The 14,523-nt window shown below is 46.3% G+C and overlaps 7 non-coding genes across 7 annotated transcripts; all 7 read left to right on the forward strand.

Annotated features, from left to right (window-relative positions):
* Positions 1-321: 321 nt before the first annotated feature.
* LOC130332368 (U2 spliceosomal RNA) lies at positions 322-512 on the forward strand. The gene has a single exon (XR_008875071.1). It is a non-coding gene; the product is annotated as a U2 spliceosomal RNA (small nuclear RNA).
* Positions 513-2,598: 2,086 nt separating this feature from the next.
* LOC130332369 (U2 spliceosomal RNA) lies at positions 2,599-2,789 on the forward strand. The gene has a single exon (XR_008875072.1). It is a non-coding gene; the product is annotated as a U2 spliceosomal RNA (small nuclear RNA).
* A 2,079-nt stretch (positions 2,790-4,868) lies between these two features.
* On the forward strand, positions 4,869-5,059 carry LOC130332371 (U2 spliceosomal RNA). The gene has a single exon (XR_008875073.1). It is a non-coding gene; the product is annotated as a U2 spliceosomal RNA (small nuclear RNA).
* A 2,089-nt stretch (positions 5,060-7,148) lies between these two features.
* On the forward strand, positions 7,149-7,339 carry LOC130332372 (U2 spliceosomal RNA). Its single transcript, XR_008875074.1, has one exon. It is a non-coding gene; the product is annotated as a U2 spliceosomal RNA (small nuclear RNA).
* Positions 7,340-9,426: 2,087 nt separating this feature from the next.
* Positions 9,427-9,617, forward strand: LOC130332373 (U2 spliceosomal RNA). Its single transcript, XR_008875075.1, has one exon. It is a non-coding gene; the product is annotated as a U2 spliceosomal RNA (small nuclear RNA).
* Positions 9,618-11,717: 2,100 nt separating this feature from the next.
* LOC130332374 (U2 spliceosomal RNA) lies at positions 11,718-11,908 on the forward strand. Its single transcript, XR_008875076.1, has one exon. It is a non-coding gene; the product is annotated as a U2 spliceosomal RNA (small nuclear RNA).
* A 2,093-nt stretch (positions 11,909-14,001) lies between these two features.
* Positions 14,002-14,192, forward strand: LOC130332375 (U2 spliceosomal RNA). Its single transcript, XR_008875077.1, has one exon. It is a non-coding gene; the product is annotated as a U2 spliceosomal RNA (small nuclear RNA).
* Positions 14,193-14,523: the final 331 nt, after the last annotated feature.

The raw sequence follows: 14,523 nt of genomic DNA on the forward strand, positions 1-14,523 counted from the left end.
CAACAAAGGTAGGTGTGTGCTTGTGTGTGTGTTTCCTATGCAGATCCTAAGCCCAGTGTCACATGCAAGTAGGAGGAGTAAGAAGGGTTCCTGGCAAATCCGGGTTATGGATTGCATTTAAAAAGGCCCCGTGGGAGTGCAATGGGCCCCTGTCTTGCTGCTTAGCAATAATGGTATGGGTTTAGGTTCTGCTGTGTGTACTGGTGGTTGACTGCCCCCCAGCCCAGAGTGTGCATGGAAAATTGTCTGGCAGCCTCCCTGACAGCAAGCAGTGATAGTGCCCATGAAGGGGACCTTGTTGGGCCCGCCCCTTTCACGGTTATCGCTTCTCGGCCTTTTGGCTAAGATCAAGTGTAGTATCTGTTCTTATCAGTTTAATATCTGATACGTCCCCTATCTGGGGACCATATATTAAATGGATTTTTGAGAACGGGGGCCGATTTCGAAGCTTGCTTCCGTCGCCCTATGCATTGACCCGATATGGCAGTATCTTCGGGTACAGTGCACCACCCCCTTACAGGGTTAAAAAGAAAGATTCCTACTTTCATTGCTACCTGCTTGCTGGCTAGCCAGCTAGCCAGCCCTGTGGGCCTTGCTGCTGCTGCTGCTGCTGCTGCAGCCAAAAAACAAAAGGTGGTGCTGCTGCTGCTTCTGCTGCTTCTGCTTGTGTCTGGCCGCTGTTGGAGCGTCCAGGCACAGGACTTCTGCTGCTGCTGACTAAATGGCCTCCTTAATTGGATCATTTGAGTAGCCAGCACACCTGTGCAGGTAGGGCATGACATGATAGGCAGCTGCCTTGATAGCGGGTGGGTGCTGAATGTTCCCAAAATAAGATTAATGCTTATGAAGAAATATAAAATCTCATCCCTTCCCCAATATCGCGCCACACCCCTACCCCTTAATTCCCTGGTTGAACTTGATGGACATATGTCTTTTTTCGACCGTACTAACTATGTAACTATGTAACATAACATGGGGGGGTCTCCTGGCTGTTCACACAGGTGTGTCATTGCTGTACATTGACCATGCATTGCTTCTGTGGTATTGCAAAGGCAAAGACAAATGCTTCCAGCCATCCATTGCACTAATGGATTGGTCATCAGCTGGCTGTCTATGTCCCGCATCAATATAGACCAAAGTACAGAGGGTTAGGCTATGCTATAGTGCACCTACCTGATGCATCAGAAGGTGCGAGGCCCTTGCTAAATTCTGTGCACAGACTTTGAGATCTATGCTTTAGACTGTATCTAAACCTGCTCCAACATGGACTGACATTCTGGCCTACTTTCAGCCGATGCGACTTGTCTGTCGCTGAACAGTCGCTTTTTATGTATTCAGCACCTATGTATAATGTTGTAAAAATGCTCTAGAAGCTAAAGTCGCAGAAATGTCACACATATTTGGCCTGCAACTTTCTGTGCGACAAATTCAGACAGGAAAAATCAGTATAAATCCTTAGAAAATTATCCCCCAGTGTCTCCATCTGCTGGCGGTATTGAATAAGCATTGCTGCACTGATGGGGTATGCATTAGACGAAAAAAAAGAAGAAAAAGAAGAATAATACGCCCAGAAAAGAGGCGAAAAGGAGAAAAACGTAAAAAAACGTGAAAAAAAAGTAAGAGGATGAGAAGGGAAAAAAAGGTGGAAATGGGTTTAAAAGTGATTTCGGCGGAGAAATATATATATATATATATATATATATATATATATATATATATATATATACGCGCACACACACACATATATATAAACGTATTCTCCGTTGAGATATTGCAGCCGCTGCTGTGTCCAGGCCCAGGAGCCTTAGCACTGTGCTGTGATGTCACTCAATACCACTGACATCACTAGGTGTAAACAACATCTCTCCTTTGCTGTGTATGTGACTATGGAGCTGTTTGGTGATGTCGTCTATTATGGCCTTCATAGAAGCAACAGGAGATTGTTGCATCCATCTAGAACCCTCAGAACTACAGTGCTATGATGTCACTCACTTCCACAGGCCTTGCAGAGTGTAAACAACAACAACCCAGCTTTGTTGTGTATGTAACCATAGGGATTGTGATGTCACCTAGAACCTTCACAGCAGCGACAGCTTTATGAGGAGCATCAGCACTGCTCTGCCTGAGCAGAACCATCACCGCCATAGGTTGTCAAATAACCCGGATTTAACCCACACAGGTAAGTCCAATGGGGTGCAGGCATGTCCTCTATGCTTACAGCTTCCCGTGGGTGTTGGTTTGATACCGTTTGGGGACAGCCAAGGAGGCATCTGCAGGCAACAAAGGTAGGTGTGTGCTTGTGTGTGTGTTTCCTATGCAGATCCTAAGCCCAGTGTCACATGCAAGTAGGAGGAGTAAGAAGGGTTCCTGGCAAATCCGGGTTATGGATTGCATTTAAAAAGGCCCCGTGGGAGTGCAATGGGCCCCTGTCTTGCTGCTTAGCAATAATGGTATGGGTTTAGGTTCTGCTGTGTGTACTGGTGGTTGACTGCCCCCCAGCCCAGAGTGTGCATGGAAAATTGTCTGGCAGCCTCCCTGACAGCAAGCAGTGATAGTGCCCATGAAGGGGACCTTGTTGGGCCCGCCCCTTTCACGGTTATCGCTTCTCGGCCTTTTGGCTAAGATCAAGTGTAGTATCTGTTCTTATCAGTTTAATATCTGATACGTCCCCTATCTGGGGACCATATATTAAATGGATTTTTGAGAACGGGGGCCGATTTCGAAGCTTGCTTCCGTCGCCCTATGCATTGACCCGATATGGCAGTATCTTCGGGTACAGTGCACCACCCCCTTACAGGGTTAAAAAGAAAGATTCCTACTTTCATTGCTACCTGCTTGCTGGCTAGCCAGCTAGCCAGCCCTGTGGGCCTTGCTGCTGCTGCTGCTGCTGCTGCAGCCAAAAAACAAAAGGTGGTGCTGCTGCTGCTTCTGCTGCTTCTGCTTGTGTCTGGCCGCTGTTGGAGCGTCCAGGCACAGGACTTCTGCTGCTGCTGACTAAATGGCCTCCTTAATTGGATCATTTGAGTAGCCAGCACACCTGTGCAGGTAGGGCATGACATGATAGGCAGCTGCCTTGATAGCGGGTGGGTGCTGAATGTTCCTAATTGACAAAATAAGATTAATGCTTATGAAGAAATATAAAATCTCATCCCTTCCCCAATATCGCGCCACACCCCTACCCCTTAATTCCCTGGTTGAACTTGATGGACATATGTCTTTTTTCGACCGTACTAACTATGTAACTATGTAACATAACATGGGGGGGTCTCCTGGCTGTTCACACAGGTGTGTCATTGCTGCACATTGACCATGCATTGCTTCTGTGGTATTGCAAAGGCAAAGACAAATGCTTCCAGCCATCCATTGCACTAATGGATTGGTCATCAGCTGGCTGTCTATGTCCCGCATCAATATAGACCAAAGTACAGAGGGTTAGGCTATGCTATAGTGCACCTACCTGATGCATCAGAAGGTGCGAGGCCCTTGCTAAATTCTGTGCACAGACTTTGAGATCTATGCTTTAGACTGTATCTAAACCTGCTCCAACATGGACTGACATTCTGGCCTACTTTCAGCCGATGCGACTTGTCTGTCGCTGAACAGTCGCTTTTTATGTATTCAGCACCTATGTATAATGTTGTAAAAATGCTCTAGAAGCTAAAGTCGCAGAAATGTCACACATATTTGGCCTGCAACTTTCTGTGCGACAAATTCAGACAGGAAAAATCAGTATAAATCCTTAGAAAATTATCCCCCAGTGTCTCCATCTGCTGGCGGTATTGAATAAGCATTGCTGCACTGATGGGGTATGCATTAGACGAAAAAAAAGAAGAAAAAGAAGAATAATACGCCCAGAAAAGAGGCGAAAAGGAGAAAAACGTAAAAAAACGTGAAAAAAAAGTAAGAGGAAGAGAAGGGAAAAAAAGGTGGAAATGGGTTTAAAAGTGATTTCGGCGGAGAAATATATATATATATATATATATATATATATATATACGCGCACACACACACATATATATAAACGTATTCTCCGTTGAGATATTGCAGCCGCTGCTGTGTCCAGGCCCAGGAGCCTTAGCACTGTGCTGTGATGTCACTCAATACCACTGACATCACTAGGTGTAAACAACATCTCTCCTTTGCTGTGTATGTGACTATGGAGCTGTTTGGTGATGTCGTCTATTATGGCCTTCATAGAAGCAACAGGAGATTGTTGCATCCATCTAGAACCCTCAGAACTACAGTGCTATGATGTCACTCACTTCCACAGGCCTTGCAGAGTGTAAACAACAACAACCCAGCTTTGTTGTGTATGTAACCATAGGGATTGTGATGTCACCTAGAACCTTCACAGCAGCGACAGCTTTATGAGGAGCATCAGCACTGCTCTGCCTGAGCAGAACCATCACCGCCATAGGTTGTCAAATAACCCGGATTTAACCCACACAGGTAAGTCCAATGGGGTGCAGGCATGTCCTCTATGCTTACAGCTTCCCGTGGGTGTTGGTTTGATACCGTTTGGGGACAGCCAAGGAGGCATCTGCAGGCAACAAAGGTAGGTGTGTGCTTGTGTGTGTGTTTCCTATGCAGATCCTAAGCCCAGTGTCACATGCAAGTAGGAGGAGTAAGAAGGGTTCCTGGCAAATCCGGGTTATGGATTGCATTTAAAAAGGCCCCGTGGGAGTGCAATGGGCCCCTGTCTTGCTGCTTAGCAATAATGGTATGGGTTTAGGTTCTGCTGTGTGTACTGGTGGTTGACTGCCCCCCAGCCCAGAGTGTGCATGGAAAATTGTCTGGCAGCCTCCCTGACAGCAAGCAGTGATAGTGCCCATGAAGGGGACCTTGTTGGGCCCGCCCCTTTCACGGTTATCGCTTCTCGGCCTTTTGGCTAAGATCAAGTGTAGTATCTGTTCTTATCAGTTTAATATCTGATACGTCCCCTATCTGGGGACCATATATTAAATGGATTTTTGAGAACGGGGGCCGATTTCGAAGCTTGCTTCCGTCGCCCTATGCATTGACCCGATATGGCAGTATCTTCGGGTACAGTGCACCACCCCCTTACAGGGTTAAAAAGAAAGATTCCTACTTTCATTGCTACCTGCTTGCTGGCTAGCCAGCTAGCCAGCCCTGTGGGCCTTGCTGCTGCTGCTGCTGCTGCTGCAGCCAAAAAACAAAAGGTGGTGCTGCTGCTGCTTCTGCTGCTTCTGCTTGTGTCTGGCCGCTGTTGGAGCGTCCAGGCACAGGACTTCTGCTGCTGCTGACTAAATGGCCTCCTTAATTGGATCATTTGAGTAGCCAGCACACCTGTGCAGGTAGGGCATGACATGATAGGCAGCTGCCTTGATAGCGGGTGGGTGCTGAATGTTCCTAATTGACAAAATAAGATTAATGCTTATGAAGAAATATAAAATCTCATCCCTTCCCCAATATCGCGCCACACCCCTACCCCTTAATTCCCTGGTTGAACTTGATGGACATATGTCTTTTTTCGACCGTACTAACTATGTAACTATGTAACATAACATGGGGGGGTCTCCTGGCTGTTCACACAGGTGTGTCATTGCTGTACATTGACCATGCATTGCTTCTGTGGTATTGCAAAGGCAAAGACAAATGCTTCCAGCCATCCATTGCACTAATGGATTGGTCATCAGCTGGCTGTCTATGTCCCGCATCAATATAGACCAAAGTACAGAGGGTTAGGCTATGCTATAGTGCACCTACCTGATGCATCAGAAGGTGCGAGGCCCTTGCTAAATTCTGTGCACAGACTTTGAGATCTATGCTTTAGACTGTATCTAAACCTGCTCCAACATGGACTGACATTCTGGCCTACTTTCAGCCGATGCGACTTGTCTGTCGCTGAACAGTCGCTTTTTATGTATTCAGCACCTATGTATAATGTTGTAAAAATGCTCTAGAAGCTAAAGTCGCAGAAATGTCACACATATTTGGCCTGCAACTTTCTGTGCGACAAATTCAGACAGGAAAAATCAGTATAAATCCTTAGAAAATTATCCCCCAGTGTCTCCATCTGCTGGCGGTATTGAATAAGCATTGCTGCACTGATGGGGTATGCATTAGACGAAAAAAAAGAAGAAAAAGAAGAATAATACGCCCAGAAAAGAGGCGAAAAGGAGAAAAACGTAAAAAAACGTGAAAAAAAAGTAAGAGGAAGAGAAGGGAAAAAAAGGTGGAAATGGGTTTAAAAGTGATTTCGGCGGAGAAATATATATATATATATATATATATATATATATATATATATATATACGCGCACACACACACATATATATAAACGTATTCTCCGTTGAGATATTGCAGCCGCTGCTGTGTCCAGGCCCAGGAGCCTTAGCACTGTGCTGTGATGTCACTCAATACCACTGACATCACTAGGTGTAAACAACATCTCTCCTTTGCTGTGTATGTGACTATGGAGCTGTTTGGTGATGTCGTCTATTATGGCCTTCATAGAAGCAACAGGAGATTGTTGCATCCATCTAGAACCCTCAGAACTACAGTGCTATGATGTCACTCACTTCCACAGGCCTTGCAGAGTGTAAACAACAACAACCCAGCTTTGTTGTGTATGTAACCATAGGGATTGTGATGTCACCTAGAACCTTCACAGCAGCGACAGCTTTATGAGGAGCATCAGCACTGCTCTGCCTGAGCAGAACCATCACCGCCATAGGTTGTCAAATAACCCGGATTTAACCCACACAGGTAAGTCCAATGGGGTGCAGGCATGTCCTCTATGCTTACAGCTTCCCGTGGGTGTTGGTTTGATACCGTTTGGGGACAGCCAAGGAGGCATCTGCAGGCAACAAAGGTAGGTGTGTGCTTGTGTGTGTGTTTCCTATGCAGATCCTAAGCCCAGTGTCACATGCAAGTAGGAGGAGTAAGAAGGGTTCCTGGCAAATCCGGGTTATGGATTGCATTTAAAAAGGCCCCGTGGGAGTGCAATGGGCCCCTGTCTTGCTGCTTAGCAATAATGGTATGGGTTTAGGTTCTGCTGTGTGTACTGGTGGTTGACTGCCCCCCAGCCCAGAGTGTGCATGGAAAATTGTCTGGCAGCCTCCCTGACAGCAAGCAGTGATAGTGCCCATGAAGGGGACCTTGTTGGGCCCGCCCCTTTCACGGTTATCGCTTCTCGGCCTTTTGGCTAAGATCAAGTGTAGTATCTGTTCTTATCAGTTTAATATCTGATACGTCCCCTATCTGGGGACCATATATTAAATGGATTTTTGAGAACGGGGGCCGATTTCGAAGCTTGCTTCCGTCGCCCTATGCATTGACCCGATATGGCAGTATCTTCGGGTACAGTGCACCACCCCCTTACAGGGTTAAAAAGAAAGATTCCTACTTTCATTGCTACCTGCTTGCTGGCTAGCCAGCTAGCCAGCCCTGTGGGCCTTGCTGCTGCTGCTGCTGCTGCTGCAGCCAAAAAACAAAAGGTGGTGCTGCTGCTGCTTCTGCTGCTTCTGCTTGTGTCTGGCCGCTGTTGGAGCGTCCAGGCACAGGACTTCTGCTGCTGCTGACTAAATGGCCTCCTTAATTGGATCATTTGAGTAGCCAGCACACCTGTGCAGGTAGGGCATGACATGATAGGCAGCTGCCTTGATAGCGGGTGGGTGCTGAATGTTCCTAATTGACAAAATAAGATTAATGCTTATGAAGAAATATAAAATCTCATCCCTTCCCCAATATCGCGCCACACCCCTACCCCTTAATTCCCTGGTTGAACTTGATGGACATATGTCTTTTTTCGACCGTACTAACTATGTAACTATGTAACATAACATGGGGGGGTCTCCTGGCTGTTCACACAGGTGTGTCATTGCTGTACATTGACCATGCATTGCTTCTGTGGTATTGCAAAGGCAAAGACAAATGCTTCCAGCCATCCATTGCACTAATGGATTGGTCATCAGCTGGCTGTCTATGTCCCGCATCAATATAGACCAAAGTACAGAGGGTTAGGCTATGCTATAGTGCACCTACCTGATGCATCAGAAGGTGCGAGGCCCTTGCTAAATTCTGTGCACAGACTTTGAGATCTATGCTTTAGACTGTATCTAAACCTGCTCCAACATGGACTGACATTCTGGCCTACTTTCAGCCGATGCGACTTGTCTGTCGCTGAACAGTCGCTTTTTATGTATTCAGCACCTATGTATAATGTTGTAAAAATGCTCTAGAAGCTAAAGTCGCAGAAATGTCACACATATTTGGCCTGCAACTTTCTGTGCGACAAATTCAGACAGGAAAAATCAGTATAAATCCTTAGAAAATTATCCCCCAGTGTCTCCATCTGCTGGCGGTATTGAATAAGCATTGCTGCACTGATGGGGTATGCATTAGACGAAAAAAAAGAAGAAAAAGAAGAATAATACGCCCAGAAAAGAGGCGAAAAGGAGAAAAACGTAAAAAAACGTGAAAAAAAAGTAAGAGGAAGAGAAGGGAAAAAAAGGTGGAAATGGGTTTAAAAGTGATTTCGGCGGAGAAATATATATATATATATATATATATATATATATATATATATATACGCGCACACACACACATATATATAAACGTATTCTCCGTTGAGATATTGCAGCCGCTGCTGTGTCCAGGCCCAGGAGCCTTAGCACTGTGCTGTGATGTCACTCAATACCACTGACATCACTAGGTGTAAACAACATCTCTCCTTTGCTGTGTATGTGACTATGGAGCTGTTTGGTGATGTCGTCTATTATGGCCTTCATAGAAGCAACAGGAGATTGTTGCATCCATCTAGAACCCTCAGAACTACAGTGCTATGATGTCACTCACTTCCACAGGCCTTGCAGAGTGTAAACAACAACAACCCAGCTTTGTCGTGTATGTAACCATAGGGATTGTGATGTCACCTAGAACCTTCACAGCAGCGACAGCTTTATGAGGAGCATCAGCACTGCTCTGCCTGAGCAGAACCATCACCGCCATAGGTTGTCAAATAACCCGGATTTAACCCACACAGGTAAGTCCAATGGGGTGCAGGCATGTCCTCTATGCTTACAGCTTCCCGTGGGTGTTGGTTTGATACCGTTTGGGGACAGCCAAGGAGGCATCTGCAGGCAACAAAGGTAGGTGTGTGCTTGTGTGTGTGTTTCCTATGCAGATCCTAAGCCCAGTGTCACATGCAAGTAGGAGGAGTAAGAAGGGTTCCTGGCAAATCCGGGTTATGGATTGCATTTAAAAAGGCCCCGTGGGAGTGCAATGGGCCCCTGTCTTGCTGCTTAGCAATAATGGTATGGGTTTAGGTTCTGCTGTGTGTACTGGTGGTTGACTGCCCCCCAGCCCAGAGTGTGCATGGAAAATTGTCTGGCAGCCTCCCTGACAGCAAGCAGTGATAGTGCCCATGAAGGGGACCTTGTTGGGCCCGCCCCTTTCACGGTTATCGCTTCTCGGCCTTTTGGCTAAGATCAAGTGTAGTATCTGTTCTTATCAGTTTAATATCTGATACGTCCCCTATCTGGGGACCATATATTAAATGGATTTTTGAGAACGGGGGCCGATTTCGAAGCTTGCTTCCGTCGCCCTATGCATTGACCCGATATGGCAGTATCTTCGGGTACAGTGCACCACCCCCTTACAGGGTTAAAAAGAAAGATTCCTACTTTCATTGCTACCTGCTTGCTGGCTAGCCAGCTAGCCAGCCCTGTGGGCCTTGCTGCTGCTGCTGCTGCTGCTGCAGCCAAAAAACAAAAGGTGGTGCTGCTGCTGCTTCTGCTGCTTCTGCTTGTGTCTGGCCGCTGTTGGAGCGTCCAGGCACAGGACTTCTGCTGCTGCTGACTAAATGGCCTCCTTAATTGGATCATTTGAGTAGCCAGCACACCTGTGCAGGTAGGGCATGACATGATAGGCAGCTGCCTTGATAGCGGGTGGGTGCTGAATGTTCCTAATTGACAAAATAAGATTAATGCTTATGAAGAAATATAAAATCTCATCCCTTCCCCAATATCGCGCCACACCCCTACCCCTTAATTCCCTGGTTGAACTTGATGGACATATGTCTTTTTTCGACCGTACTAACTATGTAACTATGTAACATAACATGGGGGGGTCTCCTGGCTGTTCACACAGGTGTGTCATTGCTGTACATTGACCATGCATTGCTTCTGTGGTATTGCAAAGGCAAAGACAAATGCTTCCAGCCATCCATTGCACTAATGGATTGGTCATCAGCTGGCTGTCTATGTCCCGCATCAATATAGACCAAAGTACAGAGGGTTAGGCTATGCTATAGTGCACCTACCTGATGCATCAGATGCATCAGAAGGTGCGAGGCCCTTGCTAAATTCTGTGCACAGACTTTGAGATCTATGCTTTAGACTGTATCTAAACCTGCTCCAACATGGACTGACATTCTGGCCTACTTTCAGCCGATGCGACTTGTCTGTCGCTGAACAGTCGCTTTTTATGTATTCAGCACCTATGTATAATGTTGTAAAAATGCTCTAGAAGCTAAAGTCGCAGAAATGTCACACATATTTGGCCTGCAACTTTCTGTGCGACAAATTCAGACAGGAAAAATCAGTATAAATCCTTAGAAAATTATCCCCCAGTGTCTCCATCTGCTGGCGGTATTGAATAAGCATTGCTGCACTGATGGGGTATGCATTAGACGAAAAAAAAGAAGAAAAAGAAGAATAATACGCCCAGAAAAGAGGCGAAAAGGAGAAAAACGTAAAAAAACGTGAAAAAAAAGTAAGAGGAAGAGAAGGGAAAAAAAGGTGGAAATGGGTTTAAAAGTGATTTCGGCGGAGAAATATATATATATATATATATATATATATATATATATATATATATATACGCGCACACACACACATATATATAAACGTATTCTCCGTTGAGATATTGCAGCCGCTGCTGTGTCCAGGCCCAGGAGCCTTAGCACTGTGCTGTGATGTCACTCAATACCACTGACATCACTAGGTGTAAACAACATCTCTCCTTTGCTGTGTATGTGACTATGGAGCTGTTTGGTGATGTCGTCTATTATGGCCTTCATAGAAGCAACAGGAGATTGTTGCATCCATCTAGAACCCTCAGAACTACAGTGCTATGATGTCACTCACTTCCACAGGCCTTGCAGAGTGTAAACAACAACAACCCAGCTTTGTTGTGTATGTAACCATAGGGATTGTGATGTCACCTAGAACCTTCACAGCAGCGACAGCTTTATGAGGAGCATCAGCACTGCTCTGCCTGAGCAGAACCATCACCGCCATAGGTTGTCAAATAACCCGGATTTAACCCACACAGGTAAGTCCAATGGGGTGCAGGCATGTCCTCTATGCTTACAGCTTCCCGTGGGTGTTGGTTTGATACCGTTTGGGGACAGCCAAGGAGGCATCTGCAGGCAACAAAGGTAGGTGTGTGCTTGTGTGTGTGTTTCCTATGCAGATCCTAAGCCCAGTGTCACATGCAAGTAGGAGGAGTAAGAAGGGTTCCTGGCAAATCCGGGTTATGGATTGCATTTAAAAAGGCCCCGTGGGAGTGCAATGGGCCCCTGTCTTGCTGCTTAGCAATAATGGTATGGGTTTAGGTTCTGCTGTGTGTACTGGTGGTTGACTGCCCCCCAGCCCAGAGTGTGCATGGAAAATTGTCTGGCAGCCTCCCTGACAGCAAGCAGTGATAGTGCCCATGAAGGGGACCTTGTTGGGCCCGCCCCTTTCACGGTTATCGCTTCTCGGCCTTTTGGCTAAGATCAAGTGTAGTATCTGTTCTTATCAGTTTAATATCTGATACGTCCCCTATCTGGGGACCATATATTAAATGGATTTTTGAGAACGGGGGCCGATTTCGAAGCTTGCTTCCGTCGCCCTATGCATTGACCCGATATGGCAGTATCTTCGGGTACAGTGCACCACCCCCTTACAGGGTTAAAAAGAAAGATTCCTACTTTCATTGCTACCTGCTTGCTGGCTAGCCAGCTAGCCAGCCCTGTGGGCCTTGCTGCTGCTGCTGCTGCTGCTGCAGCCAAAAAACAAAAGGTGGTGCTGCTGCTGCTTCTGCTGCTTCTGCTTGTGTCTGGCCGCTGTTGGAGCGTCCAGGCACAGGACTTCTGCTGCTGCTGACTAAATGGCCTCCTTAATTGGATCATTTGAGTAGCCAGCACACCTGTGCAGGTAGGGCATGACATGATAGGCAGCTGCCTTGATAGCGGGTGGGTGCTGAATGTTCCTAATTGACAAAATAAGATTAATGCTTATGAAGAAATATAAAATCTCATCCCTTCCCCAATATCGCGCCACACCCCTACCCCTTAATTCCCTGGTTGAACTTGATGGACATATGTCTTTTTTCGACCGTACTAACTATGTAACTATGTAACATAACATGGGGGGGTCTCCTGGCTGTTCACACAGGTGTGTCATTGCTGTACATTGACCATGCATTGCTTCTGTGGTATTGCAAAGGCAAAGACAAATGCTTCCAGCCATCCATTGCACTAATGGATTGGTCATCAGCTGGCTGTCTATGTCCCGCATCAATATAGACCAAAGTACAGAGGGTTAGGCTATGCTATAGTGCACCTACCTGATGCATCAGAAGGTGCGAGGCCCTTGCTAAATTCTGTGCACAGACTTTGAGATCTATGCTTTAGACTGTATCTAAACCTGCTCCAACATGGACTGACATTCTGGCCTACTTTCAGCCGATGCGACTTGTCTGTCGCTGAACAGTCGCTTTTTATGTATTCAGCACCTATGTATAATGTTGTAAAAATGCTCTAGAAGCTAAAGTCGCAGAAATGTCACACATATTTGGCCTGCAACTTTCTGTGCGACAAATTCAGACAGGAAAAATCAGTATAAATCCTTAGAAAATTATCCCCCAGTGTCTCCATCTGCTGGCGGTATTGAATAAGCATTGCTGCACTGATGGGGTATGCATTAGACGAAAAAAAAGAAGAAAAAGAAGAATAATACGCCCAGAAAAGAGGCGAAAAGGAGAAAAACGTAAAAAAACGTGAAAAAAAAGTAAGAGGAAGAGAAGGGAAAAAAAGGTGGAAATGGGTTTAAAAGTGATTTCGGCGGAGAAATATATATATATATATATATATATATATATATATATATATATATATATACGCGCACACACACACATATATATAAACGTATTCTCCGTTGAGATATTGCAGCCGCTGCTGTGTCCAGGCCCAGGAGCCTTAGCACTGTGCTGTGATGTCACTCAATACCACTGACATCACTAGGTGTAAACAACATCTCTCCTTTGCTGTGTATGTGACTATGGAGCTGTTTGGTGATGTCGTCTATTATGGCCTTCATAGAAGCAACAGGAGATTGTTGCATCCATCTAGAACCCTCAGAACTACAGTGCTATGATGTCACTCACTTCCACAGGCCTTGCAGAGTGTAAACAACAACAACCCAGCTTTGTTGTGTATGTAACCATAGGGATTGTGATGTCACCTAGAACCTTCACAGCAGCGACAGCTTTATGAGGAGCATCAGCACTGCTCTGCCTGAGCAGAACCATCACCGCCATAGGTTGTCAAATAACCCGGATTTAACCCACACAGGTAAGTCCAATGGGGTGCAGGCATGTCCTCTATGCTTACAGCTTCCCGTGGGTGTTGGTTTGATACCGTTTGGGGACAGCCAAGGAGGCATCTGCAGGCAACAAAGGTAGGTGTGTGCTTGTGTGTGTGTTTCCTATGCAGATCCTAAGCCCAGTGTCACATGCAAGTAGGAGGAGTAAGAAGGGTTCCTGGCAAATCCGGGTTATGGATTGCATTTAAAAAGGCCCCGTGGGAGTGCAATGGGCCCCTGTCTTGCTGCTTAGCAATAATGGTATGGGTTTAGGTTCTGCTGTGTGTACTGGTGGTTGACTGCCCCCCAGCCCAGAGTGTGCATGGAAAATTGTCTGGCAGCCTCCCTGACAGCAAGCAGTGATAGTGCCCATGAAGGGGACCTTGTTGGGCCCGCCCCTTTCACGGTTATCGCTTCTCGGCCTTTTGGCTAAGATCAAGTGTAGTATCTGTTCTTATCAGTTTAATATCTGATACGTCCCCTATCTGGGGACCATATATTAAATGGATTTTTGAGAACGGGGGCCGATTTCGAAGCTTGCTTCCGTCGCCCTATGCATTGACCCGATATGGCAGTATCTTCGGGTACAGTGCACCACCCCCTTACAGGGTTAAAAAGAAAGATTCCTACTTTCATTGCTACCTGCTTGCTGGCTAGCCAGCTAGCCAGCCCTGTGGGCCTTGCTGCTGCTGCTGCTGCTGCTGCAGCCAAAAAACAAAAGGTGGTGCTGCTGCTGCTTCTGCTGCTTCTGCTTGTGTCTGGCCGCTGTTGGAGCGTCCAGGCACAGGACTTCTGCTGCTGCTGACTAAATGGCCTCCTTAATTGGATCATTTGAGTAGCCAGCACACCTGTGCAGGTAGGGCATGACATGATAGGCAGCTGCCTTGATAGCGGGTGGGTGCTGAATGTTCCTAATTGACAAAATAAGATT

Source organism: Hyla sarda, unplaced genomic scaffold (genome assembly GCF_029499605.1).
Source record: "Hyla sarda isolate aHylSar1 unplaced genomic scaffold, aHylSar1.hap1 scaffold_376, whole genome shotgun sequence".
Classification (NCBI taxonomy): domain Eukaryota; kingdom Metazoa; phylum Chordata; class Amphibia; order Anura; family Hylidae; genus Hyla; species Hyla sarda.